The 26,922-nt window shown below is 35.7% G+C and overlaps 1 long non-coding RNA gene across 1 annotated transcript; it reads right to left on the reverse strand.

Moving 5' to 3' along the window:
• Window positions 1-51: 51 nt before the first annotated feature.
• Window positions 52-25,870, reverse strand: LOC128773422 (uncharacterized). The gene is made up of 3 exons (XR_008417647.1): window positions 25,690-25,870; window positions 4,225-4,297; window positions 52-898 (listed from the first exon to the last, which is right to left on the reverse strand). It is a non-coding gene; the product is annotated as an uncharacterized LOC128773422 (long non-coding RNA).
• Window positions 25,871-26,922: the final 1,052 nt, after the last annotated feature.

The following is a 26,922-nucleotide window of genomic DNA, read 5'->3' on the forward strand; positions in this document are numbered from 1 at the left end:
ACGTTTATTTATTTTTGAGACAGAGAGAGACAGAGCATGAACGGGGGAGGGTCAGAGAGAGGGAGACACAGAATCTGAAACAGGCTCCAGGCTCTGAGCTGTCAGCACAGAGCCCGACGCGGGGCTGGAACTCGTGGACTGCGAGATCATGACCTGAGCCTAATTCGGACGCTTAACTGACTGAGCCACCGAGGCGCCTCTATTTCTCATTATTATCAAAAAAAGAAAAAGTATGGTGCATTTATAATTGTATATGCTGCATGGTCAGGTCTATGACCAGAGGACTTCCATTTTGAATAGATGTTGATGAAGGCTGTACAATTTAATTGTTTGATGATTGGAAGTATTCACCATAGAGTACTTTTTGGTACCAAACATCTCAAATATTGTTTCTCCTCCGCTACCACATACTTCTAATGTTGAACTCCAAAGCACATTCTTACTGATATATGACTGTATTTGTTTTTTATTGCTACATGATAATTTACTGCAAACTTTGTGGCTTAAATCACCATATTTGCACCAGGAGGAATCTGTTTAAGAAAAAAGAAAAAAAAATCACATATTTTCGGTAGATAAGACATTCATTCAGGAATGACATAACTGGCATGTCTGCTCAGAGTTTTACTGAGCTAAAGTCAAAGTTATCAGCCAGGACTGCAGCTCTAATCTGGGCACAGGGTCCTCTTCCAGTTCAGTGATTGTTGGCAGAATTCAGTTTCTTGTGAGGACTGAGGTCCCTGTTTTTCTGCCACTGCTGAAACGGTACTGCTCTTGGCTCTTAGAGGCTCCCTGGAGCTCCTTGCCTCATGATCCCCACGGACACTTCATAACATGGACGTTTGCTTTCTTCTAAGCCAGCCAGAATGTGGGGTTTTTTGACTTATTCTTCTGTGACCTGAGGAAAAAAAAATTGCTTTTTATTTTTAAGGACTTATGAGACTAGTTCAGGCCAAACCAATCTCCTTGTTTTAAGGTCAACTGATTTGGGAACTTAGTTACATCTGGAAAATCCCTATAAAACAGTACCTAGATTAGTGTTTCATTAAGTACGTATGAGAAAGTATGTGCCTTTGGGGCCAGGAATCTTGGAGAACCATCTTAAAATTCTGTCTGTAACAGAATTTGGATACACAACTCCATGTAACAAGGTAAAGTGCTCTGGCACAATGGGCAATAAGGGAATTTCTAGGGTAGCAAGTACTAGCTTAACAATACGTGGAAGTGACCTCACATCACATATTATATACCATTGAATCCTAATAAAATATATCTAAATTCATGCTTCTCTGAGCTCCATCCCATGCACTTTGTTGCTTCAGTACCATCCCATATGAGACGAAGCATAATGAAAGGAAAATTAGAGTAAATAGAGACTGTGTTCTTAACCAATAGCACTAAACTGTCTTATTTTGCAAATTTTGGCAGAGTTCCACATGAAAGCATTGTTGAGGCCTCTCCCAGGACCTTGAAAGAGGCCTTAGTGTAAAAGCTTAATTAGCTTCACGGTGACTTTTCATCTGATTGATAACAATATAGAAGCTGCTTTTGTGCTGTTTGTTAGGAATTGAAAAATAATATAATTTAATGTAAAAGATTAGGTAACACTACAGAAAAAAATATTGCTATTTTTTAGTGATTTGTTATAGTTTTCATTGACCTGGCTTCCTTTCTCTTTCTCTTGTTTGTTATCAGAATCCTTCTTTCTAGTGGGGAATCCATTATGTGAAGTTTGGCTGGAGACAAACGGTGTTGACCACTTACAGTGGCAAAGCAAAAAAACATTCCAAATTATTTCAATCATACCTTTCTCTGAACGTTTTCTGAATGACCAGGAAAGATATGGCCCTGCTTTACTGGAATCACTAAATGTAAACCTAGAGCTGGCAATGATCGCTTTCACCATTGCATTTAGAAAGTTTGAGAATGAAACCAAGCAAGAAAAACTGAGCCAAATGTGAAGAGTCCAATGACATTATTTTACTATGGTTTCAGCCAATTTTGTAGGTCTATATATTTCCTTTGTTTATTTGAGTGAATGAGTTATCACTTCCGACCTGAAACTTTTCGACTCCTATATTTTCATTTTCTGTGTGAACTGAATTGTGAGACATGCTAGGATTTCTGTGGCAACTGAGTGGTGAGTGAAAAGTAGCTGGAGACCATTAGATCAGAACTTTAGTAAAAAAATGTGCACTCCAGCAGACCAGATCTTTCTGTGCAGCTCTTATAGAAGAGGCATCACATTTACTTGTCCTTTGAGTTCAAAAGACAAAGAAAGACCCATTTCATATTTCTTTTCATTCCATTTCAAAATTCCTGGGAGAGAATCCAAACTACTACTAACTGAGGAGCGGGGTCTGAAAACTACTGCAAATAGGCCAAACCCAGTTTGCTGCTGAGTTTTATAAATAAAGTTTTACTGAAAAACAACCAAACCTACTTATTTTCACATTATATATAGCTCCAGCATGCTGCTGTGGAAGAGTTGAGTAGCTGTATCAGATATGGCCCACAAAACCTAAACTAGTAACTGGACATTTTTAGAAAAAGTATGTCAACTCTTGGTTTAGGATTTCATAGAATAAACCAAACAACTGGTCCACTCTACAGTGTAGGGGAGCTTCTCAGAGTAAAACATTGAATAGATATCCTGAAAGACCCTCTATACCTGATGAAAGAATTGATTTTTTGTTGTTGTTGTGAGTACAAGCAATCCAAATCACTACCCAGAGTATTTCTAGAAAGCTCATCATATCCTAAGTAGTTTCAGTGACACGGAAAGGACTTGAGACACAGTAAAAACATTTTACTCTTTAGTGGTGTCAGAACCATCACAGCGATGCAATACAGATCCATGATTTTAGATGGTGTTAAGGATTTGGGATTGTATTTTAGCTGATACCTGGGTAATAACAGAATCAAGATTTATAGGAGAGAATAATAAGCTAATACTATGCAGTGGGTGCTGGTAAAGAAGCTGGAGTTTAGAACAGATAAAAGATTCTGGAAATTAAGATTCTAATAAAGAAGGAAGAACAAAAGATTATTGTATGGATTGGGAAAGTATGTTGAAGATTAGGAAACAAGACAACAAATTCTTTGGCACACACATACTCAAGGCACACAGCAGCTAGTTTGGATACCTGCCTTGGAGCAGCAAGACTAATTTTGAGGTGCTGTGGCTGGCAAGTCTGAATTCTTGGAAATACATGTTTAGGATTTGTGCCAGGACTGGGCCTAGTGACCCTATGATGGTTTCATGGCTCCACCACTGAACATGTCATTGGGAAGGCAGGGAAAGAGGATTAAATATTATGAAAAGTAAAGCATCAATGAAAACAAGAGACATGGGTGATAGCTGGATTCAATGCACTGGAATAAAGTGTCTATATTTTTAGTTCAGATTTTCTGAGTTGCTGAACCTAAAAATTAGATTTTTCACTTACTTGCCTGGTTAAAATCACAGATTTTGCATACAGTGGGCAAGTGCCCTGAATGGATAAAGATTCAGAGGATTAATAAGAAAGGTGGATAGTCAGAAGGAGTTTGTCTTTTTGGTGTCCTGAGGCAAGAAAAGAGCACACTGGATTCGAAAGGACAAAGAGGCTGTTTGTAATTATAGAAGGAATATGGTGTGAATGGAAGCTTTCTCTGTATAAATATAGTTGCGCAAAGAGGAGTGATTGTGACATACATGCATGCATACATACATACCAAATGCTAACAATGTAAAGCAAGATAATAAAAAGGGCTGATGAGAATCCTTTCTCTAGGCATGGCTCCTTTTATTATTGGTGTCTCTTCTGTACTCCATGATACTATCAAGCCAGGAGAGATGAAATCATAGGTGAATTAGTAGAAAGACCTCATAAATCCAGCTGCTTCTCTCATTTTACAGATAAAGAGACTAAGGACTCCTGAGTCAGATTAAACTGCTTAATGTCCAGCCACCTGTCTCAGAGTGCAGTATTCTTTTTGCTAGTAGATATAACATCTCTGTCCAATTACTCAGGGGATTCTTCTCTTGGTTTTCTCACATTTCAAGTGTTGAGTGCCATTTTTACAGGTTATAGAGAAACCGTTAGAGTGGTTGCTGTCTTTTTGTTTGTAATTTCACAAAACCCAGTCCCCTTCCTGCCTTAATTCACTGGTCTCCCTCATTATTTATCTGTCTCTGGCTTTGAACTGTGATTTTGCTTTCCTTTCTGACCCCACTGTTACCTAGTTTTGTTGTCATCATTTCAAATATGGTCACTCTGTTCTTGGCTCTTCTCAGCTCACCCTTCACATGGACCTAGAGGAAATAAGTAAGACTGAGAAAGACAAATACTATGTGATTTCACTCATAAGTGGAATCCAGAACTTTTTATATAAAATTGGTCCCACACCCGCGTTTAAATACCATACACAAAGATAAACTCAAAATGGATTAAAGATCTAAATGCAAGACCTGAAACCATAAAAATTCTAGAAGAGAACAGAGGCAATAATTTATCTTACATTGGCCATGCCAACATTTTTCTAGATATGTCTCTTGAGGCAAAGGAAACAAAAGCAAAAATAAACTATTAGGATGTCATCAAGATAAAAAGCTTCTGCACAGTGAAGGAAATAATCAACAACACTAAAAGGCAGCCTATGGAATGGGCTATATATCTGAAAGGGGGTTAAGATATAATATACATAGAGAATTTATACAACTCAATACCAGAAAAACAAACAATCTGATTAAAAAGTGTGTAGAGGACTTGAATAGGCATTTCTCCAAAGAAGATATACAGATGACCAACAGATACATGAATAGATGCTCACAATCACTTATCATCAGGAAAATGCAAGTCAAAACCACAGTGAGATATCACCTTACATCTGTTAAAATAGCTAAGATCAAAAAGACAAGAAATAACAAGTGTTCACAAGGATGTGGAGAAAAAAGAACCCTAGTGCACTGTTGGCTGGAGTGTAAATTTGTACAACCACCATGGAAGACAGTATGGAGCTTCCTCAGAAAATTAAAAATAGAAATACCATATGATCCAATAATACCACTATTGGATATTTACCCAAAGAAAACAAAAACACTCATTTGAAAAGGTATATGCATCTCTGTGTTTATTGCATGATTGAAATAGCCAAGATATGGAAGCAACCTATGTGCCCATCAGTAGATGAATAGAGAAGGAAGATATGGTGTACACACACACACACACACACACACACACACAGAGGAATATTACACAGCGTAAAAAGGGATGAGATCATGTCATTTGAGACAAATATAGATGGACCTAGAGGAAATAAGTGAGACTGAGAAAGACAAATACCATGATTTAACTCAAAATGGAATCCAACAAAACAAAAACAAGAACAAACAAATGAAGAAGCAAAGGAAAAGCAGAATCATACCTATAAATATAGAAGACAAACTGATGGTTGCCAGAGGGGTGTGGCAGTTGGGTAAAATGGGTGAAGGGGAGTGGGAGAAACAGGATTCCAGTTATGGAATGAATAAGTCACCAGAATAAAAGGGACAGCATAAAGAATATAGTCAATGATATTGTAATAGTACTATAAGGGGACAGATGGCCACTACACTGTTGGTGAACATAGCATAATGTATAAACTTGTTGAATCACTGTTGTACACCTGAAATTAATGTAACATTGCATGCCAACTATACTCAAATAAATTTAAAAAATATATTGGTCCCACACCTTGAATACTTCTTTCTTTGAAACCTATTTATTGGATCACTTATGGATAATAGGAGTCCTATCCTAACATTGAGTTTGACAGATCTGTCCTATGCTGAGACAGAGAGTAGAATAACCAAAAATGACTCATTCTTCTGAATTCTAGGTCTCCCTTGACTACTCTGTGGGCAAAAATATCTTCTCTAAGAATATACTCTCTTCTTAGAATATCTACATGTGATTGACCAAAAATAACCAATTAACCTTAACCTATAATTTTTAAAGAACACTATAAATGATGTAATGCATATAAATTGCTTGGTGTAGAGCAAGATTTCTCAATCTCAGCATTATGGACATTTTGGGCCACACAATCTTTTGATGTGGAAGACTTCCCTGTATTTAGCATTATCTCTGGTTTTCACCCACTAGTTGCCAGTAGCACCCCACCTGGTAATAATGATAAAACATGTCTCCAGATTGTTAAATGGTCCCTGGGGAAAATTGTCTCCAGTTGAGAAATATTGGTATAGAAAATGGCATATAGCAAACAACTTGAAGTAATTAGCTATTTTTTAAATAATTTTTAAATTTTATTGGACTAAGTTTGTATACAGTGACATGCATATCTTAAGAATATAATTAAAGGAGTTTTTGACAAATTTTACAGCAGTATAGCTAAGATCTCAGTTAAGACATAAAAGCATTTTCAGTGCCACAAAGAGTACTACCCTCATTTCCGTTCTAGTCCATCTCTACTTTTTATAGGTAACCATTTTCTACTTTCTGCTGCAGAATTTATTTTTATCTATTCTTAAATATAATGTAATTATATATATATATATATATATCTTGATTGATATCAAGATTATATATATATATATGTCAATCAACTATTTTCTTCCAATATATGGCTACCATTCTCAATTTCTTAGGTGTCATTGGATGTGAAGACCATTCTAAGTTTGATGAAGTCAATTGTATTTTTTTCTTTTATGACCAGTACTTTTTGTGTTCTTGCTAAGAAATTTGGCCTGCCTAAGTCCCCAAATTCATCCCCCTAAATTTTCTTCTAGAAACTTTACAGTTTTAGGTCAAATGTTATGATCTATGACCCATCACAAATTAATCTTTGTGTTTGTTATAAAGTAAAGGTAGAGGTTCATTTTTGCCCTTATACATGTCAAGTTGTTTCAGCAACACTTATTGAAAGACATTCATATTCCTCATTTGAATTTGATGCCTTTGTAGAAAATATTAAACTCTTTATGTCCATCTTTTTTTCTGGATTCTCCATTTGATTCCTAGCTGCTGTTAAGCCCATTCAGTAATTTTCTTATCTCAGATATTTTACTTTTCCATTTCAGAATTTCCTTTTGGTTTCTTCTTTTTATCATTTTTAGTTCTCTGCTGAGTTTCCCATATCACCATTATGTCCATATTTTCCGTCACATCCTTGAATATACTTATATATGTTTTAAAGACTTTCTCCCATAATTCCAACATTTCAGTCATCTTGAGGTCTTTTTCTATTTATATTAACTGTTTTCTATTAAATATGCATTACATTTTTACTGTTGTTTCTTATGACTAGTAATTTTTGTTGTGTGCTGTGAAGTTGTGGATATTACTTTGTAGTAATCTGGACTATACTGTCTTTCCCTAAATGGTGTTGAGATTTGTTCTGGCAAGCAGTTAAATTTCTAGTGGATCTGGTTGATCTTGTCAGGGTTGGTTTTAGATCATATACTTTAGTTTTTCCAGTTTTAGGGCTTGATCCTGAATCTAGAGTATTATACTTACTCCTACATTGTGATTTTTCTGAGTTTTCAACCAATTGTTCAAGGTGTTTAGTAACATCTTGAACTCCACACTCTCCAAGCACAAGAATGATTTCTGGAATCTTTGTTAGCTCTCATACCTATGGTACTTACTCCCTACAAAGACTTGTCACATGGTCTAACCTTCCAACAAGACCGTGTGGAACCCCCATACAGATTCCTTAATGACCAGTACCCTGATCTATACCTTTCCTTCACTTCAGCAGTCCCCAAATCCAATATCTGCTTCCTTGGCTCAGTGAGATCATCATGCTCTACTTGGGGTGAATATTCCTGCACTGCAGTTTAATAAATTATCTCAAAACAGAATACCAGAGGAAATGTGTAATTCATGTGTTCCCTTGGACATAGCATAATGTATACAGTTGTTGAATAACTATGTTTTACACCTGAAACTAATCTAACATTGTGTGCCAATAGTACTTCAATAAAAAGAGTAACAGTTTGGCACTACATATTGACCAATTCCTAAAAATTCTTGCCTCATGTATTTCATGGTCGTTAATGGCAGAAAGGTAAACCCAGTAGCAGTTTATCTGTCCTGAGCAGAAATGGAAGTCTCCTAATCTTTAAAAAAATGTTTTACTTATTATATAAGTAGTAAATATTTATTGTAGAATTATTAGAAAATATAGAAAAATGCAAGTATATGATTCAAAATATCTATAGAAACACCACTTAGAAAACAGGAGTTAATGTTTGGTATATTAAGGGCTTCTTAATTAGGGCTTCTTCTTTATTTCTTTCTTTTCTTTACAAGAAAATAAGTAGTTTGGGTCCCTAAGACTTTTGGTCAGCAAACAGACCTGAGATAGCAATTGCTTCTTACTATTCAGTGTCCCACTGGACAATGTCATTGTCATGCCAATGTCATTGACTCAAGAGAAGCCATCCTTAGTTTGCCTGCACATCTTCCATCTCTACTTCTTTTAGTTACAGATTCTCAGATTTTGTTTCAGCAATTATCTCATTGACCGTCTTAACCCAATCCTCATTGACTGATATTATAGTCACTTAAGTAGCTCTGTACTCTCTTGATCAAAGAGTAAACTTTGACCTGAGTTTGATCAATCAACCTCAATCTTTAGGGAAGTGATAAAGACAAAGTGGTTGGCCTAGATTCACTCAATGTCAGAGTGTAAACTATGTTACTGATTGGATCCTACTACTTGGACCCTCGAGCTACTTGTTTTTGATGTCATTTTTTTCCCTTTGAATCTGTTAATTGTCCCATGCTTCTGGCTTGTTTCATCACAAGTGCCATTGCATATGTCTTCCAAACAAAATTGGTCCTGGGGTGGGTAAGAAATCTTCAAGAAAATGTTGAATCAAATACTGGCCTGAAATAAAGTGAAAGGCTCATCTGGGGCTAACACAAAGAGGTGGCTATAAAATGGAAGTGCCTACTATAGTAGGTCATGGGGTTCAGGGTAATTAAAACTCTTGGACCAATAAAGACCCTTGTGTAGAGTTAATTGTTTGTGGGATTCTTCAGAATAAAGTCAGATTTATTCTCCACTCCACACATGGCAAATTAACAGACCTGAAACTGCAAACCTGAGAATTAAGGGCTTTCAATTGTTTCTTAGACTTGAGGCAATTTATCAACCCATGACCTTGAATGAAGACAGAGTCACCTATTTTGGATGTTGGACCTCACTAGAACACTCTAGATACATGTAGTGAATTTCTCCCTAGTCTTCCTCAAAGGAGGCTAGAACCATCCACCTGGGCAACTTGGCCCTGGGAAGGATGTGCCTTAGTTTCTTTGTCTGTAAAATGAAGTAATTATGTAGCTGTCATAAAAATTGTTTTGAGGGGCGCCTGGGTGGCGCAGTCGGTTAAGCGTCCGACTTCAGCCAGGTCACGATCTCGCGGTCTGTGAGTTCGAGCCCGCGTCAGGCTCCGGGCTGATAGCTCGGAGCCTGGAGCCTGCTTCCGATTCTGTGTCTCCCTCTCTCTCTGCCCCTCCCCCGTTCATGCTCTGTCTCTCTCTGTCCCAAAAATAAATAAAAAACGTTGAAAAAAATTAAAAAAAAAATTGTTTTGAGGATTAAGAAAAATGTAATACCTATGAAGTACATAAAATAGTACCTGGTTCATAGTAAGAGCTTAAGGATGCTTGTTGTCATTATTATTAAATACAAGTTTTTATAAACCCTGTCCCCAAGAAGTGTGTCATGTGTGTATTTTATGGAGTCTTTGCTGTTTGCTATTAAAAAGAATGGTTATTTAAAGGCATTTTGAAGCACCACAATATGACAGTGTGAAAGATGTTTTTTTCAGAGGCCCTCAAATTGTCTCATGTTTTATCCCAAATCTACTTTCTTTGAACTTGCAGTCGGCCATATAAGTAAACTTTGTCAAATATTCCTGACTCCCAGAAGAGGTAATCCCTTTTCTGTAAAATCTAGTAGCACATCAGACATACTTCTTTTATATCACTATTCGCATTGCATTATAGTTAGTTGCTTTTGTATATATTTCCCCTGATGATTAGCTCTTTATGATATGAGGGGAAAATGTTATAGTAGACTCAGTGGCAGGAAATCAGGATTAAAGTCTGCATTCCTCCACTTAGTAGCTTACATTTTACCCATTAAATTCCCATATTCCTTATTTTTCAAGTGGGAATAACAATATAACTAAAATTTCTGTTGGTTAGTCTTACATTGTTATATGGTAAAATGGTAGGAGCATGGAAGTGTCAGTCTTCCTGGGTTTGAACTCCAGCTCCCAGTTCCACAATCACTAGCAGCGTGACCTCACCGACTTATCCACTCTCAGTTTTTCTGTTTCCTCCTCTCTAATGGAGGGTTGATGTGAGGATAAAGGCGGCCAACTCATACAAAGCACTGACAGCAGGGTCTACCTAGCACATAGTAATTTCTCAGTACGTGTTAAATTACTACTGAAAAAAATCAAATAATATATACATGGATATGTGTCATAAACTGCTAATATAGCTATTCATTACTAGGATGAACTGTTTTAGAATGTGAGTAAAAGCATGAATTTACTTAATGAACACTTTTTACTTTTTTTTTATTATATATGTGTATTGATTTGCATAAAATAAAATAAAAAAATGAACCAGAACAGATAGGTGTATTTAAGGTCAATGCTGTGGGGGTTCCTGGGTGGTTAAGCCCCTGACTCTTGATTTCAGCTCAGGTCATAATCTGGTGGTAGGGTCAAGCTCTGTGTCGAGCACTGCGCTGGGTGTGGGGCCTGCTGACGATTCTCTGTCTCCCTCTCCCTCTTCCCCTCCGCACCTCTAAAACATTTAAAAAGTAAAGGTCCATTCTGCTTTCACCACTGTTTATTTTTAAGACCAACGTGGTGAGCTGCAACTTCACATTAGGACGAAATGAAAAATGGTTGAACCTAGCTTTAAAAAACTGCTATCCCTCAAGGTGTCCTTGACTTTGAACAGTTTGCAAAAGAGGGGACCTAGTCCTCTCCTCACCATGTGCTCTTCTACCATAGTTGTTACAACAATCACTACTGCCCCCTTCCCATAGTTTGGAGGCAGGAAACATTATCTCTTTGTGTCTCTATACAGTTGAATGGAGTGGCTTTTCTTCCTTAAAAAATATTTGTTTAACATGCCTGACATCCTAGAAATAAATTTAACACAATAGTAAAAGCTTCCTTACATGTTAATATTTATATAAAGTATTTATTCTTTTAAAAAACACTACTTTTTTCTGTTCCTGAAGACTGCATGGTGTTTAAGTAACATTTGCAATTTAACATAAAGTGGTGTTTTATATGCAACTTAAATAACTTTTTACACTTCATTTCATGATTTTATATAGTGTCCTACTGACATTTGCTATCCATATTTGAAATCCCATATTATTGCTGGCTTCATAGATTGCAGCTATAAAATAGTACACAAGACTGAACATTTTCCACAAATCTCAAAAAGCTGTAGGAGGAAATAGGTTAAAAAATGTAATGTTTTAAAATGACTTAGTGAAGCAGAAGTTTCAGTAAATTTCTTTTGCTAGGAAACTACTGTTAAAATTGCCCAGCATTTAGAATAACAAATAGAACTAGACATTTGTAATTAATAGCCAATTTTGAAATAATTCAGAGCACTGTTATTTTAGGTAGAGTCCTTTGAAATATAATTATATCTGATTCCACTGGAGCTAATGATAACAATGTTCCAATTTAACTTTCTTTATATTTACTTCTATTAAAAATATTCAGAAATATAATGAATTGCATTATCAATTTATTTAATATAACCCTGAGACCATACTCTGTGTCTATAGTCTCTATTTCTCTTAAGTACTTTGTTAACAGTATTTTTTGTCAATCTCCAGAAATATTCTTATGGGTCACACCAATAAAACCCTGAGAGATGTCTAAAAATTCCGTAGAGTGCAACTAACTAAACTGAATTGACTTACTCTGAATCTTTCAGATGACAGGTTTCCATGTTTTCAATTGGGCTTGCATTTATGGCAAGCATTTATTTTGAGGTTTTGTTTTTTAATTTTTTTAATGTTTATTTTTATGTTTTTGAGAGAGAGTCTGAGTGTGAGTGGGTGGAGGGGCAGAGAGAGAGGGAGACACAGAATTGGAAGCAGGCTCCAGGCTCTGAGCTGTCAGCACAGAGCCCAATGTGGGGCTCAAACTCACAGACCACGAGATCATGACCTGGGCCGAAGTCGGAGGCTTAACTGACTGAGCCACCCAGGCACCCCCTGCAGTTATTCTTTATCTACATTTCTAGAATGTGATTTCTTGAGGGTAGGGATTTTCTTTTTTATTCCTGTTGTGTCAGCAGTCATTGCAGTTTCTGGTATCTGGTTGTTACTTAATATATGTCAGCCAGATATGCATCTAAATTACCATACTGTAGGTACCATGAGATCCAAACATGAAGAAAAATATTTTTAGAGTAAAAGAAGACTCACCATAAGCACAGGTTAGAGCAAAAGAAATTGAACATCTGCAAAGAATATTTTCCAGACTCAAGGTCTTTTAACAGTCACAACCCCAGTTTCCATGTCTCCCTGCTCAAGACCTCAGTTCATGCTGACAAAACTTGTCTATTTCTTTTCTTTTTTTTTTTTTAATTTTTTTTTTTTTAACGTTTATTTATTTTTGAGACAGAGAGAGACAGAGCATGAGCGGGGGAGGGTCAGAGAGAGAGGGAGACACAGAATCGGAAGCAGGCTCCAGGCTCTGAGCTGTCAGCACAGAGCCCGATGCGGGGCTCGAACTCACGGACCGTGAGATCATGACCTGAGCTGAAGTCGGACGCTTAACCGACCAAGCCACCCAGGCGCCCCAAAACTTGTCTATTTCTTGTTTGTGTCTCCCTACCACTCTTCTTTTTTTGATACAGTTCCTTAGCTCTAGACATGTGATTCAAGAATTCATTTAAATGAGTCCCCTTAGCCAGTCCACATTTTAAAAAGAAATGCATTAAAGGGGCACCTGGGTGGCTCAAACTTTTAAGCGTCTGACTCTTGATTTCGACTCAGGTCATGCTCTCACAGTTTGTGGGATTGAGCCCCATGTTGAGCTCTGCATTGTCAGTGTAGGGTCTGCTGGAGATTCTCTCTCTCCCTCTCTCTCTCTGCCCCGCCCCTGCTTCCACATGAGCTCTCCTTTTCTCTCTCTCTCTCTCAAAATAAATAAATAAACATTTTAAAAAAGGAAATACATTAGAAGCAGAACTATATATATATATATATATATATATATATATATATATATAAACACACACACACCTAGCTGGGCTATCTAGCAGTATTGGTGTGAACTATTAATGAATCTGTTTTGTTTCTCACCCTGGAACACTACATACACGTCTCTTGCCAGGCACCATGGTGTATGAAGCATGGTGTATGCATTTGAAACAACTGCACCAGGAAATGGAACCATCCCAGTTAGCCTCCACATTTGCCAAACATGTGATCAGACAAATTATTTTGCTTGATATTCTAATGAGAAGGCAGATAAATAAATGCAAAGTTCAAAATAAATTGAAAACTTACTCTATTTAAAATGATAGAAAAAATAAGATCTGACAAACTCCATGCTGTAGTTTTTGTAAGTTACTTTGTCCTGAGTAGATTAAGGGGTTATTTGGCCATGTATTTCAGGTTGGGTCATTACTGCCAATTACAAGACTGGGTCTTAAGATCTGTTTGATCTAATTGATTAAATACTTGGATTTATAAGCTAACATCTTCTTCTCCTCCTGAGTAATTACAGGTTTCCTAACTTAAACTGAGGAAATAAAGTTTGTGTTCCGGTTAATGGTTGATTTGTGTGTTGAATGCAAACATTCCGCCAGTGATTTATTTCATTAACTCAGTAATCATTTCAGCTGCAGTAACCTTCAGTCACAGGCAGCTAATGTTGCAATAAAGACTTCTGAGAGAAGCTGATACCAGAAGCCTCTGGCCATATTTGCAAATCAGCCCATGTATCAGGATACTCAAAGACTGATCCAGGGGGGCCTAAGACTTTGGTGATTTTTGCAGACAATAATTTTTAGAGAGCCTAAAGATTGGTTAAGGAGAAGAGGAGACTAACCACAGATTGCTCCAGCCTTCTAGTTTTAAAAGACTATGAAAGATGATGGCCTGCATACCAGACACTGCAATTATCCTACATTAGCTCATCTGAGGTCAAAGTAGGAATAACAAGTATCAGGTTTTATTTTTCTTCTGTTTTACATGGTATCTAAAATCAGTGTTGGAGAAGTAGGTCACTTATTCTGAAAGAATAATAGAAGACAGAAAATTACATTGAAATTATTTTCAGAGTATTTCAGACTCACTGGCTTGAGGTGTATAAAAATTCCTCTCCAGTCAATTAACTGAGTATGACATGGATAAACATTTGGCTAAACGTAGAATGGATGCCTTTTTTAAAGAAAAATACAAATAAGCCTGCACTTCCCAGACTCTCCTTGCTTTGAACAGTGAATGAATTAGGTTTAATGCTTCTAAGTTAAAAGTTGCCATTACTTTCTAAATTGGTCAGTCACTTCTCAGCATTCTTTATTATTAATATTATTATACTTTTTCCCCCATAGTTTAACAACAAATGCCTACAGATGAAGGCAAGTATAAGTCTGTTTCAGAGGGTTTTTGAGGTCTGTTATAGTGTTTTAAGACACTTTCTGTGTTTATAGGTGTCTGTATGTGGTTTTATGCTCATAGTTTCTCACATAAAAGTGAGACATTTTTTTCATTCTAACACTTGTATTGCATTGAGAATGAATCTGTGGTATTGAAAAAATGGGGTCATTTAGATGTTAATGACCTGCAAATTCACATTTGTTCCAAATGGTTCTCTGAACTTCATACATGCAACTACTCATTTGGCATTTCCACTTATGTGCTTCAAGCTATTTCAGATTCAGAACATCCGAAATAAAACATGTGCTTTTCCTGTCTGCTTCTATCTCTAATCAAAGCTGTCAGACAACTCTGGCCTCTGAAGTATTCTCACTGCATATACTCATGCTCTCTTCCAATTTTTCTACTTACTACTGTCTGAGCCATCTTTTAAAGATACAGATATGATTTGCAATTGGTTCTGAAAACTGTCAGTCAGGTTTTAGAGCTGTTTCTTGATTAATCTTAGGTTCTTTTACTTTTGATTGGTGTCTGAAGATAAAGAACACATATCTTCAAGCTCAGGAAAGCAACCTTACCTTTTATTCCATTTCTTTCTTCATCCTTTGGCTTTAAAGGAGAATCAGTAATGGATGGGAAAGACCTTGCTCTTAGATGAGGACGGGCCTCATAATGTTTTTCTTCTGGCAGAGGCTGGTACATCTTAGGATAAGGAAAATAAAAGCTAGTCTCATAGCTTGATGGTACCTTAAGACCATCTTCCAGCCAAGGGAGAGATAGACTTCCCGTAAGCTGATTTCAGTGGTATCAGAAGAGACCAGGGTGCATATTCCCATTGGGACAAGGTTATCCATAGTTGAGACACAGTGTGTTTCTTTGTTTGTTTCTTGTTTTTGGGGTTTTCTTGATGTTGTTGTTGGTGGTGGTGGTAGTGGTAGCCAAGTCTGGAGCCCAGCATGGTCTTGAACTCAAGACCCTGACATCAAGACCTGAGCTGAGCTCAAGAGTCAGACACTTAACTGATGAGCCACCCAGGCACCCCAAGCAAGGCATAGTGTTTCTTCGTATAAGAGGTTAATTTGCTATGGCTGAAGTTCAGGCACTTTTTACTGGATATTCTCAGCTTGTTGACTATAATTTTCGTTATGAGTATTAGTCATAATACTAACTCAATTTTATATGCGGAGTCTTCTATTAATTAGTTAGTAGTCTGTTTAAGGATTAACTGTTAAGTCTGTTAATAGATCAGTTTAAGGATCTTTTTACCTGATGTAAACAAATAAAGAACAAGCTGGTACTTGTCTTTACTCCACTGCGTGTGTCATACTCAATACTTCATTACTTTTGGGACAAGGAAAAAAAAAATCCTACCATGACATATAATGCCTCTGGCCTTTTTAAGTTTCTAAACAGTTTCATGCTTCTTTTAGCCTCAAGCCTTTGCAAATGCCATTATACTTTGCTTGATATATTTTTCCCTCTGCCTGCATCTAGTTCGCGTTATCTTCCGGTCTCAGCTTTTATGTCATTTCCCCATCCAAGATGAGGTCATATTTCCATATTACATGTGTACTCTTCTACTGTACTCTTCTGTAAATAATTTAGTGCTATGTTTATACATGTGATTATTGAATTGATGCCCATCTCTACCATTCGAATGTAAGTTTAATGAATCCACAGACTGCATATATTGTAGGTGTAGTGGCTTGCACAATGAATATTTGTTACAAGAGGTAGTGTTCGATGAATATTTGCTAAATGGGTCAATTAATTTAAACAAGAGTACAAAAAAATAACTGGATCCTATAAATATTTAAACATAATATCAAATGCAAAAATATAATCTCCACTCAGGTATTGGGTACAGGCATTTAGAGTCCAGAAAAATAAATGCCTTTGTTAAATATTTTTTTAAAAAAAAAACTTAATAGTGAGCAGAGCATAATGTAGAGAGACATTGAATCACTATGTGATATATTTGTAATGAATGTAACACTGTGTGTCAGATATAATGAAATTAAAAAAACAAAATTTATTAGAATATAAGAAAAAAATTGGAACTATCAGAATGTGCAAATAAATAATTGTGCCCTCATATCAATTTTAATCTGTAGAGTTAATCTTAACTATTTCCATGTCTGGAATGAAGTGAAATACATTGTAAGAATTAAACAAAATTCACTCTTTTCAAAATGTATGTGATACCAATAAGTCTCCATTTCACAATTTCACCAAAGACTGAAGCAAGTAAAGACATTTCTGTCATTTCAAGTAAATTGATAGAGAACACCAGTCAGGATCTATCTTCACATTTTAAAATATTCTAAGAAAAATTGTTTTAAAAGATGCATGCATTCATGTTAGAGGGACACATACTACTCCCTATAAACAGCCTAGTTTACACATCAGGGTGAAGAAAAAACTGTGCTTTTTATAAAGGACAGATTTGAACATTATTTATCTTTCTTCCAAAGAGTAAAAAACTAAGTAAATATATGTAAGGCTATGAAAAGCTAATCCATCTAGACAACTTCAGTTTTATGATCACTGAAGTCAAGAGATTTTGACAAATAGCATGTTTTTCCCTTTGTTTCTGTTTTATGTGAAGCAGGATTCCTTTCACAATACAGTTGAACCCTATTTCACCACATAACCAAATGCTTGAATGGATTCTGAGGTAAAACTTAATGTCAGAGATTTTGTCCAATGCAAATCAATGACCTGGTCAAGTTAAAGACATGTTTTAAACCTGATTACATGAGATGGCAAATCTTAATGAGAACATGCAACAACTATTATTATATTAGACGTAAATTCAATCACCAACATCAAACAACATTAGTTTTGATTGCTTGGGGGCTTAGAAATTAATTTTTATGAAATATTGTTTTGTGGAATATTGGAAAGAGTTTTTCATTTATTTCCCATAATTAGCATTAGGAAGAGGAGAAAAGTATGGTAATTTACTGGATTATAGAAAATTTAAAAACCAAGGCACAACTATGCCAATAAATTAAACCTAAAAAGATATAAAATGAACATGAAGTTGAATGTTATACCAAATATGAAGAGTTATTTGGTGATAGTATAATGTGAGAGAAAGCATCTAGATTCAGATATACAACTTGGTTTAATAGATTTAAGATGATGCCTGTGTTATAGCAGGTATTTAATAACAGATGAGTTAAATGAACATTACAGATGTTGTAATAATCGTATCTTTTAATGTTAAAACTATATTAATCCTGCCTAGTCTATGTCATAGCATTCTTGTGTTTTATAAAGAAAAATAATTTCTTACAGATATAAGTGTCAATATAATTTGTGATAACATATCATTTATCATCTGACCAAAATACTTGTACCTGGGATATCCTGATGATTTAAAGATACTTAAATTATACTTTGCCTGGGATATACTTGGCCTATATAAAGATTCAAAACTTTGGATTTTTTCATTTCTTACCTTTTGAGTTTGCAAATACTCAAATATCTTAGTCTCTTTTCTCTTTCCTCTTATTTCTATATACTTTATAGGTAATAGCATTCAATTTATTTTTAGGAAGAGTTATAAATTGTCTAACAGCTCCTGCCCACATCTTTTTTATTACTAAACTAGACCCTCTTCCACTTCAGCAGGGAAAGATATTGTGTTATGACAAAGTGGTGTGTGAAACAAAATATATGGATATTGATTTTTAAACTCCAAACTCACCATTTTAGAAAGGTAAAGAGGTTGACATCTAAGCATAATATATTCCCTCATTTCTGGTGACCACTACATCCCATTACAAAATGAGGTTGTCCCAGGTTCCGTTATACATTTCCTTCAGTGTTTGTAACTCAGCTGTAAAACAGACTCTGAGACAGAAACTCAACACACGGGGATTCAGCTCAGGAGTGCTTTATTTTTTCATTCACATTTAGTTTAAATTGGTTCACCTGTTTCTAAGTGACAGGAGTGTTGTAAAAACAAAATAAATGTGAGAATACAGCATGTCTGTTTCTGCATTTCTGTAACTAGGAAATTAATTTCTAAAATACAGGGTTTTTTTTTCCAGATTGTTAGTTGCTGATATGATGTTATTGTTTAAGGGAGAGAGATTAAAATTTGTTGAATAGGCAAGAAACAGTGGGACACACTTAGATGAAAAATAACTCCTAGTTTCTCCTTGTAGGCATTTATTTATTTACTGACTTTTAGGATTAGCAGTTCCCTGTGTAGCCTTTGTCAGTGTATCAGGTAGATAATAATTTTCCTGTTAAAATAACTTCGAACGCATAAGGTTGGTGAAAAACCTAAGAAATGCAAAATGCACATTTACATACATTTTCAGGGTTTTTTTCGTGAAGATAATTTAAATTCAATTTAATGTTTAATGTTACTCAAGCCATGTAATTCAGTACCAATTTCAGTAGAATCATTCACCAGACAACACTATATATAATTATATATTACATAATACTTTGGCTGACACTGCTTTTCTTACACTTCCTGTACCATCCCCCTACATACAGTTTTCTGTTACCTGGTCTGACACATGGCTTGTACTGAATTTAATTTGACTTGGACAGCCTCTGCTACTAGATCATTACCTTGAGGCACTAAATACAATCTCTGCTCCAGAACTTTCAGTCACTGAAGCATCTCCTCACTTTATTTCTCCCTTTTCATTATTCCCCCCCACCTCCACTCCCTTTGGCTCCACAGATTTAATGTTAACACATATCAGTACAGTACCTGATCCAAACAGACTTCTGAACCTTCTCACTAGACCCATATCTAGGTCTACCCATGTAAAGCTAATATGTTGAGAGAAGAAAAATATTCACGTTGATATCTCAAGTTTTTGGTGCAAAAGTAGAGCCCTAGGCTTTTGCCAACCTTGATTAGTATTTTACATGGGATTTTTCCTCTATGATTTTGAGTAAAAATGATCTGTTATTGTCCTTTTCTATGATCTCCTTATCCAATTTTGTAAGCAAGATAAATTGTAAGACAAGTTGATGACTTTTCCCTTTCTCTTCTCTGGAAGATTTTGTATATGATTGCTATTAATTTCTTCATAAATGTTGGATAAAATATTCCTGTAAAACCACCTCCTCTGGAGTTTTCTTTGTGGATAGTATTGTTTGTCTGATTGATTGGTTTCTTTGTTTGGATTAAAGATTTGATTTCCTTAATTGTTATAAGATAATTTAAGTTTCCCACTTTTGTTGAATTTTTAAAGTGTACTTCCATTGGACTGATTTAAAAAAATTAATAATGAAATTAATTAAATTGATCTTACATCAAGAAAATATTTTATTGTGAATAAGAGTTCCAACTAGCAACTATGACCAATTAAATTGTGAGACACTATTCTCAGTGCCAACTAGGAATTATTATCTTAAGTCAGGACTGTGTAGTATTTAAAGATACGTGTAAGCAAAAAGAAGGCCTAAAATAACAATATAGAAGGAAGGCAGCCATATAGAGATAAGTTGGAGTTAGGTTACATGATTTTTTACAACCCCTATGCTTTAGGCATTTAACGTAACTCTTTATAAATGGTAACTGTGTTTGGATCATATGTTCTCATCCATAGTTGAACATTAGAGTCACCTGTGAGTGTTTTTAAAAAATATTGACACACGGTCCAAATCAAGTAAATGAGGAGCTTGGAGTTGAGGTCTGCCATCCGTTTTTGTACAAGCTCCAAGTGATAATAAGACAAAGCCAAGTCTAAGAACTTGGACTGATAAACAATTGCTGTCAGAAAAAGTGCATAGGTTTGAAGTACCATATTTATATTACTTGACTATGACAAATTCAAAGTAAAATATGGGATTGAAATACAATTATTATGTTTCATTAATACCGTTACTTTTTTATTTTTTAAATGTTTTTTTTTAATGTTTGTTTATTTTCGAGAGAGAGACAAAGTATGAGCAGGGGAGGAGCAGAGAGAGAGGGAGACACATAATCCGAAGCAGGCTCCAGGCTCTGAGCTGTCAGCACAGAGCCCGACACAGGGCTCAAACTCACAAACCTCAAGATCATGACTTGAGTCGAAGTTGGACGCTTAACTGACTGAGCCACCCAGGTGCCCCTCATTAATAGGTTACTTAACAATAACTTAACACCTACTATTACCTGAGCCTATTCAAGACATGAGGAATAAATTAGTAAACAAGTAGTCTAACTCCCTGGTCTTACGGAGTATGCTTTTGGGTTGTGGCAAAAGAGGAGCCACAAAGAAACAAGAAAGTTCAGAGCTGGTAAGTGTTTTTTGGGTAAGGGGGTGGATACTATAGATGGAATATCAGGGCAGTCCTTTCTGGCAATTAAGAACTTATGTTTAAGGAATGGGAAGGAGAAGATTGTGATGGGATTGTAGCAAGGAAAGATGGCATAATGGTAGGTAGAAGTCACCTCATAGCAGGCCTTGAAGTTGAAGCCAGCATGATTAGATTTCATTCGGAGCTTGTAACCCAGGGAAATAAAAGTTTGTTTTAAAAAATGGGGCCATCCTGGGTATAATATGAAGACTAAATTGAAGAGGAATCAGAGAGAAGGCAAGGAGACCAGTATTTATGTGCTCACATGATAGGGGGTTTTGACTTGTGTTCGGATGAAAGCATTAGTGAGAAAAAGAAGTAGATGACACAGAATATTTTGGAGTTTGTGCTGATAAGAATTGCTGAAGAATTTCATGCAGGGAAAGAAAAGAATAAAGAATCACTTCTAGGTTTTTGGCTTTAGCAACAGGGTAGGCAAGAAGATACAGAAGACTAAAGGGAAGAGCATTATGTGAAGAAGATGAAATCGGGAATGGAATTTTGTTTTGCCAGTGTCAAACTGTAATTCCTGTTAGAAATCCAACCAAAGGTATTTAATGGCCATTGGATATTCAAGTATGGAGATCAAATAGGCAGAAGCAGCCGGAAGTAGAAGTTTTGAGTCAAATGTATTGTGACAAATAAGTCAGACTCCCAATGAGTAAAACAAGTCATTGGCAAACTATGGGTCACAGGGACTGTAATGGTAGACTTGCTGCCCAGAGCATAAAAAGAGGGGTACAACGGAGTCTGGTGTCAGGCTTAGCAGAAAATCGGTTCTTAGGAAGAGTTTGGACATACATAGAAGTCAGAAGTCAAGTAAAAGTTGGAGAGCATTGTGAAGAAGCAAAAGATTAGGCAAACCAGTGAGTCATAGCTCAGCAAACAGAAAGACTGGGTAACTTTATGTGGTCTCAACACTGTTCCTTCTCTTTCTGGTGGATCAGAGAATCGTCTGGAGTATGGCAAATCTATGGCCCAAAGGTGAAATAGGGAACCTGACCAAGTAGATTATTAGCTAAATTAATGTAGCCAGAAATAAGGCTACCTGGATATTGGGCAGAGATTTAGGAACCTTATAGATGTGGGCTGATTGGATATTCCAGATAAATATTTAACTTTCCACTTCACAGAATTCTGTAGATTTAATTAAATCCAGGAATATGATTTTGCTGACCAATCAGAAAATACTTTCTTTGGAGGAATGTGTTTACTAAATCTGTAAATATATATACATACATACATATGCAATACAAACACATACATGTGTATATCAGCAACTGTGATGATCCTAGAACAAGTAAACCATGCAATGAAAAACCAGAGTAATTAAGTAATATTAAATTTTCTGCACAACATGAATTCATTGGATGTAAACTCTCCTGTATTTTCCTCAGGCTGTGTTTTTTGTGTAACTAAAGTGAACAAAGAAGATTTTATTACAGAGTATGTTTGTGATAGTAAAGGGAGTAAAATGTTTTATAAATAAGGGAAGTCTTTTGAATCCAAGATTTTGTATTGTTTCTGGCATGATTTCTTTATATAATAAACAAGCCATCTGTACACATCTGATCATTTCCTACATTTTTCTTAACAACAAAAAAATGTCCTGTGAACATTATTTGCACATCTGCAGTGTTCTTGTATTATTTCAGATTTATCTCTTGTGAATTGCATAGAATATGTTGCAACAACAGAAAATATTCAAAGTGGAAAAAATTACTGCTTTGCAAGTAGGTAGATAACTGTAGCTTTGAGGAAACATTGGTATTCCCATATCAGGCCATTTGGAAGATTAAAACTTTTTTTTGTTTTTGTTTTCAGAAAATACAAAATAAGTATTCAATTAGTATTCATGTATTGCCTGCACAGGTAAATAATGGAATTAATTTTTATGTGTCAGCATACTCAAGAAAAGTAAAAAATAAGTGCTTACTTTGATGTAATGTAAGCTCGAAAGTTCAGAGGATAGGTTGTATATTTGGAAAATAGAGAAGCTCTAGGTTTTTAACTCTTTCCTCTACGTCATTAGCACTACTATTGCAGGTAAGAAAGAATAAAGTGAGATATGAAACTCTAATTACTCAGTTTTTCTTGTATCTCACATTACAGTAAAAGGTGTAAGGTCCAAAAGCACTTTAAAAACGACCCATCTGAGATTAGAGTTACCTTAGGCTCCTCTTAGCCAATATTATAACCAGAAATCGAACTATTCCTGTATGTGTGATCTCTTGTATCTGTTGCTAACATAATTTAAATACAGCTCTACTGGTGAATGAAGTGGAAATATCTATGTACTTCATCCTAGTGTGAGTGAATTCTGAAGTCAAATGTCACTGTTGTAGCACCTGGCAAGAAACGGAGCTGAGAGGTAAGCAGGGTACTGGAAGGGGAGTACTGGACAACCACATGCAAGCCTGGTTCAGGCTGTGACTTGAACACCTTGTCAAAAGCTAATGAAGAAGCACTTATCTGTGTGTAATCTGGTACCTACCCAAAAAGGAAGGAAGGAAAGAAGGGATGAAAGAATGATTGTTTGCATCTATTTAGGTATTTTGGCTAGAACATCTCTAAATCATCAGAGATTGTGTCATTTCTTCAATAAGGAGATTGGAGCCTAGTGGAGTAGACACTGTTAGTCACTTCACCTTTAGCTTTGCTTTCTTCCACAGAACCTAGTTTTAGTGTCACATTTTATATCACATTTTCATTATCCGCTCATTCTTACACATACATTTAAGTTGTTTCCATACCTTGGCTGTTGTGAATTATGGTGCAGTGAACATGGGAGTACAGATACCTCTTTGAGATGATGTTTTTTTTTTTTTTCTTTCGGGTATATACCCATCAGTGGGATTGCTAGATCATATGGTAGTTCTGTATTTAATTTCTTGAGAAAAGTCCATACTCTTTTCCATGGTGGCTGTACCAATTTACATTCCCATTAGCAGTGCCCAAGGACTCTCTTTTCTCTAATCCTTGCCAACATTTGTTATCTTTTGTCTTTTTGATACCAGCCACACTGACAGATATGAGGTGATATCTCATTATGGTTTTGGTTTGGATTTCCCTGATGATTAGTGATGTTTAGCACTTTTTCATGTACCTGTTGTCCATTTGTATGTCTTTGGGGAAAAAAAAAATGTCTGTTTAGGTACTTTGCCCAGTTTTCAATTCCATTGTTCTTTTCAATATGCTGTTTAGCCTATATATTGAATTATATCTGGGTCATTACATTTTTATTTATAAATTTTCAGTTTAGCTTTTCTTTATATTTTCTATTCTTTGCTGGCAATCTCTAATTTTGTTTCACATGTGTTTTTTAAATGCTCATTAACACATTTTTATGGTCACTGCTTTAAAATTTTGTTGGCTATTTGTAACATCTCAATGTTGGCATATGTTGATTATCCTTTTTCAATCAGTGCAATATTCCTGGATCTTGGTATAATCAGTGATCTTTTATTGAAACCTGGACATTTTGAGTATTGTTTGAGACTCTGGATCCTACTAGCTTTCCTTTTACTTTATTTTCTCTGACACTGCCATAACAGGGAAAGGGTAGGATGCTATCTTATTACTGCCAGATAGGAGCAGAGGTCTAGTTTTCCTCCTTGGCCACTGTAGACGTATTCAGCCTTCTCTGACACTATCTTGAGGTGAGTAGGGACTGGGAAGCTTGGGCACTATGTCATAGTGTAGGAAGGGTGAAGTCCAAATTTCCCATTCAGCTATTGTTGGTGTGGGTGGAATGGGCCCACAATTTTTTCTCTGCTATTTGGGGTAAAGTAGTTACCATTTAAAAGTTTTCTGTCTTACTTGGTTGCCCCTTTCTCAGCCCTTTGGTTACAGATTAAAAAAAAAATTAAAGTATAATTCACATACAACATTATATTAGTTTCAGGTGTACAAAATAGTGATTCAACACTTGTACATACTATGAAATAAATGATTGCCACAATATGTCTAGTGACCATCCATTACCATAAAAAGTTCCAAAAAAGGTTTTTTGTCTTATGATGAGAATCTTCGAGATCTACTCTCCTGGCAACCTTCAAATAAATATGCACTACAATACCACTGACTCTAGTCACCATGCGGTACACCACATCCCATGACCTATTCATTTCGTGCTAGGTGTCTATACTTCTGAACCCCTTTTACCCATTTTGCCCACTCTCCAACTCCTCGCCACCCAGCAGCCACCACTCTGTTCTCCCTATCCATGAGTTTTGTTTTGCTCTGTTTATTTTTTTTATCCTGAATATAAGAGAGATCATACTATTTGTCTTTTTCTGGCTTATTTCACTTAGCATCATACCCTCTAAGTTTATCCATGATATTGAGAATGGCAGGATTTCATTCTTTTTTATGGCTGAGTGGCATTTCATTGTGTGTGTGTTTGTGTGTGTATACCACATCTTCTTTATTCATTCATTCATTGATGGACACTTAATTTCCACATCTTGGCTATTGTATATAATGCTGTAGTGGACATAGGGATGCATGTATCTTTTTAAATTCGTTTTACTTTCATTCTCCTTGGATAAATACCCAGGGTAGAATTGTTGGATCATATATTAGTTCAATTTATAATTTTTTGAGGAATGTCCGTGTTGCTTTCTACAGTGGCTACACTAGTTTACATTCCCATCAACAACATACAAGTGTTCCCTGTCCTTATATCCCTTGCCAACACTTCTTACCTCTTACCTTTTTGGTAACAGCCATCCTAACAGGTGTGAAGTGGTATCTCATTGTGATTTTGATTTGCATTTCCTGCTAATTAGTGATGTTGAGCAACTTTTCATATACCAGGTGACCATTGATGTGTCTTCTTTGGAGAGATGTCTACTCAGGTTCTATATGCATCATCCATACATGTATTTTGAAAAATATATAATCATGTCTTCAGAGGTCTGAAAAAAAAGTGAATATAGAATGAGTAAATGGATGTATAGTGGATGTATTTCTCCTGTCCTTAAAGAGAAAGTTTAAAACTACCTTTTGGCTTTAGGAGTGAAAAAGAATCTGGTCCACTCTATTTCTCTATACATAACTGTATTGAAAATACGCAAGACCATGAAATTTTAATTTGCTTTTCAATACTGAGTGCTAAAATAAAACAAATAGCAGTGAGTTCATGTTGCCTTCATTTACTTTTGTTTTGCTTTGTTATTTGTTTTTTATTTGTTTTGGTTTTTGGTTTTATTATTAAGGGTAAGTCACAGATATTTATAAAAACTCTAAAGTATTTTCCAAACTTAAGTTTCCATGATTTGGAAGCTTAAAAAAAAAAATAGAAATGAGAGGTGACAGGGTGGCTCAGTCGGTTAACTGTCCAACTTCGGCCAGGTCATGATCCCGTGGTTCATGGGTTCAAGCCTTGCATCGGGCTCTGTGCTGACAGCTCAGAGCCTGAAGCTGCTTCGGATTCTGTGTCTCCCTCTCTCTCTGCACCTCCCCTAGTCATGCTCTTTCTCTCTCAAAAAATGAACAAACATTAAAAAAAATAAAAAATAGAAATGAATTCTCCAATACTACTTGTAGTATTAAGGCACATTGCAACATAGTCTCTAACATTCTCAGTGGAAAACTGAGGCCAAATGCCGAATTTTTTTTTAAAACAATGTCTCAGAGTTTCTGTAATATTAAAATTTAAAGCATTTTAAAAATGTTTTTTTTTTTACTTTTAAAGATGCATACTTTTAATAAAGTGTATCAAATGTTATAGCTGTGAATACCAATAGTCATGCAGTTTATTTGGAAATGAAAATTAATTTCTCAGATTATTGTATTCATCTGCAAAATGAAAAATGATTAATTCTTATGGATATTGTTAAGTTTCTTCTTTTATATTTTTTTAAATTTTATTTTTTATTTTTTAAATTTACATCCAAATTAGTTAGCATATAGTGAAACAATGAATTCAGGAGTAGATTCCTT

Source organism: Panthera pardus, unplaced genomic scaffold (genome assembly GCF_024362965.1).
Source record: "Panthera pardus isolate Hobbes unplaced genomic scaffold, ASM2436296v1 HiC_scaffold_25, whole genome shotgun sequence".
Taxonomy (NCBI): domain Eukaryota; kingdom Metazoa; phylum Chordata; class Mammalia; order Carnivora; family Felidae; genus Panthera; species Panthera pardus.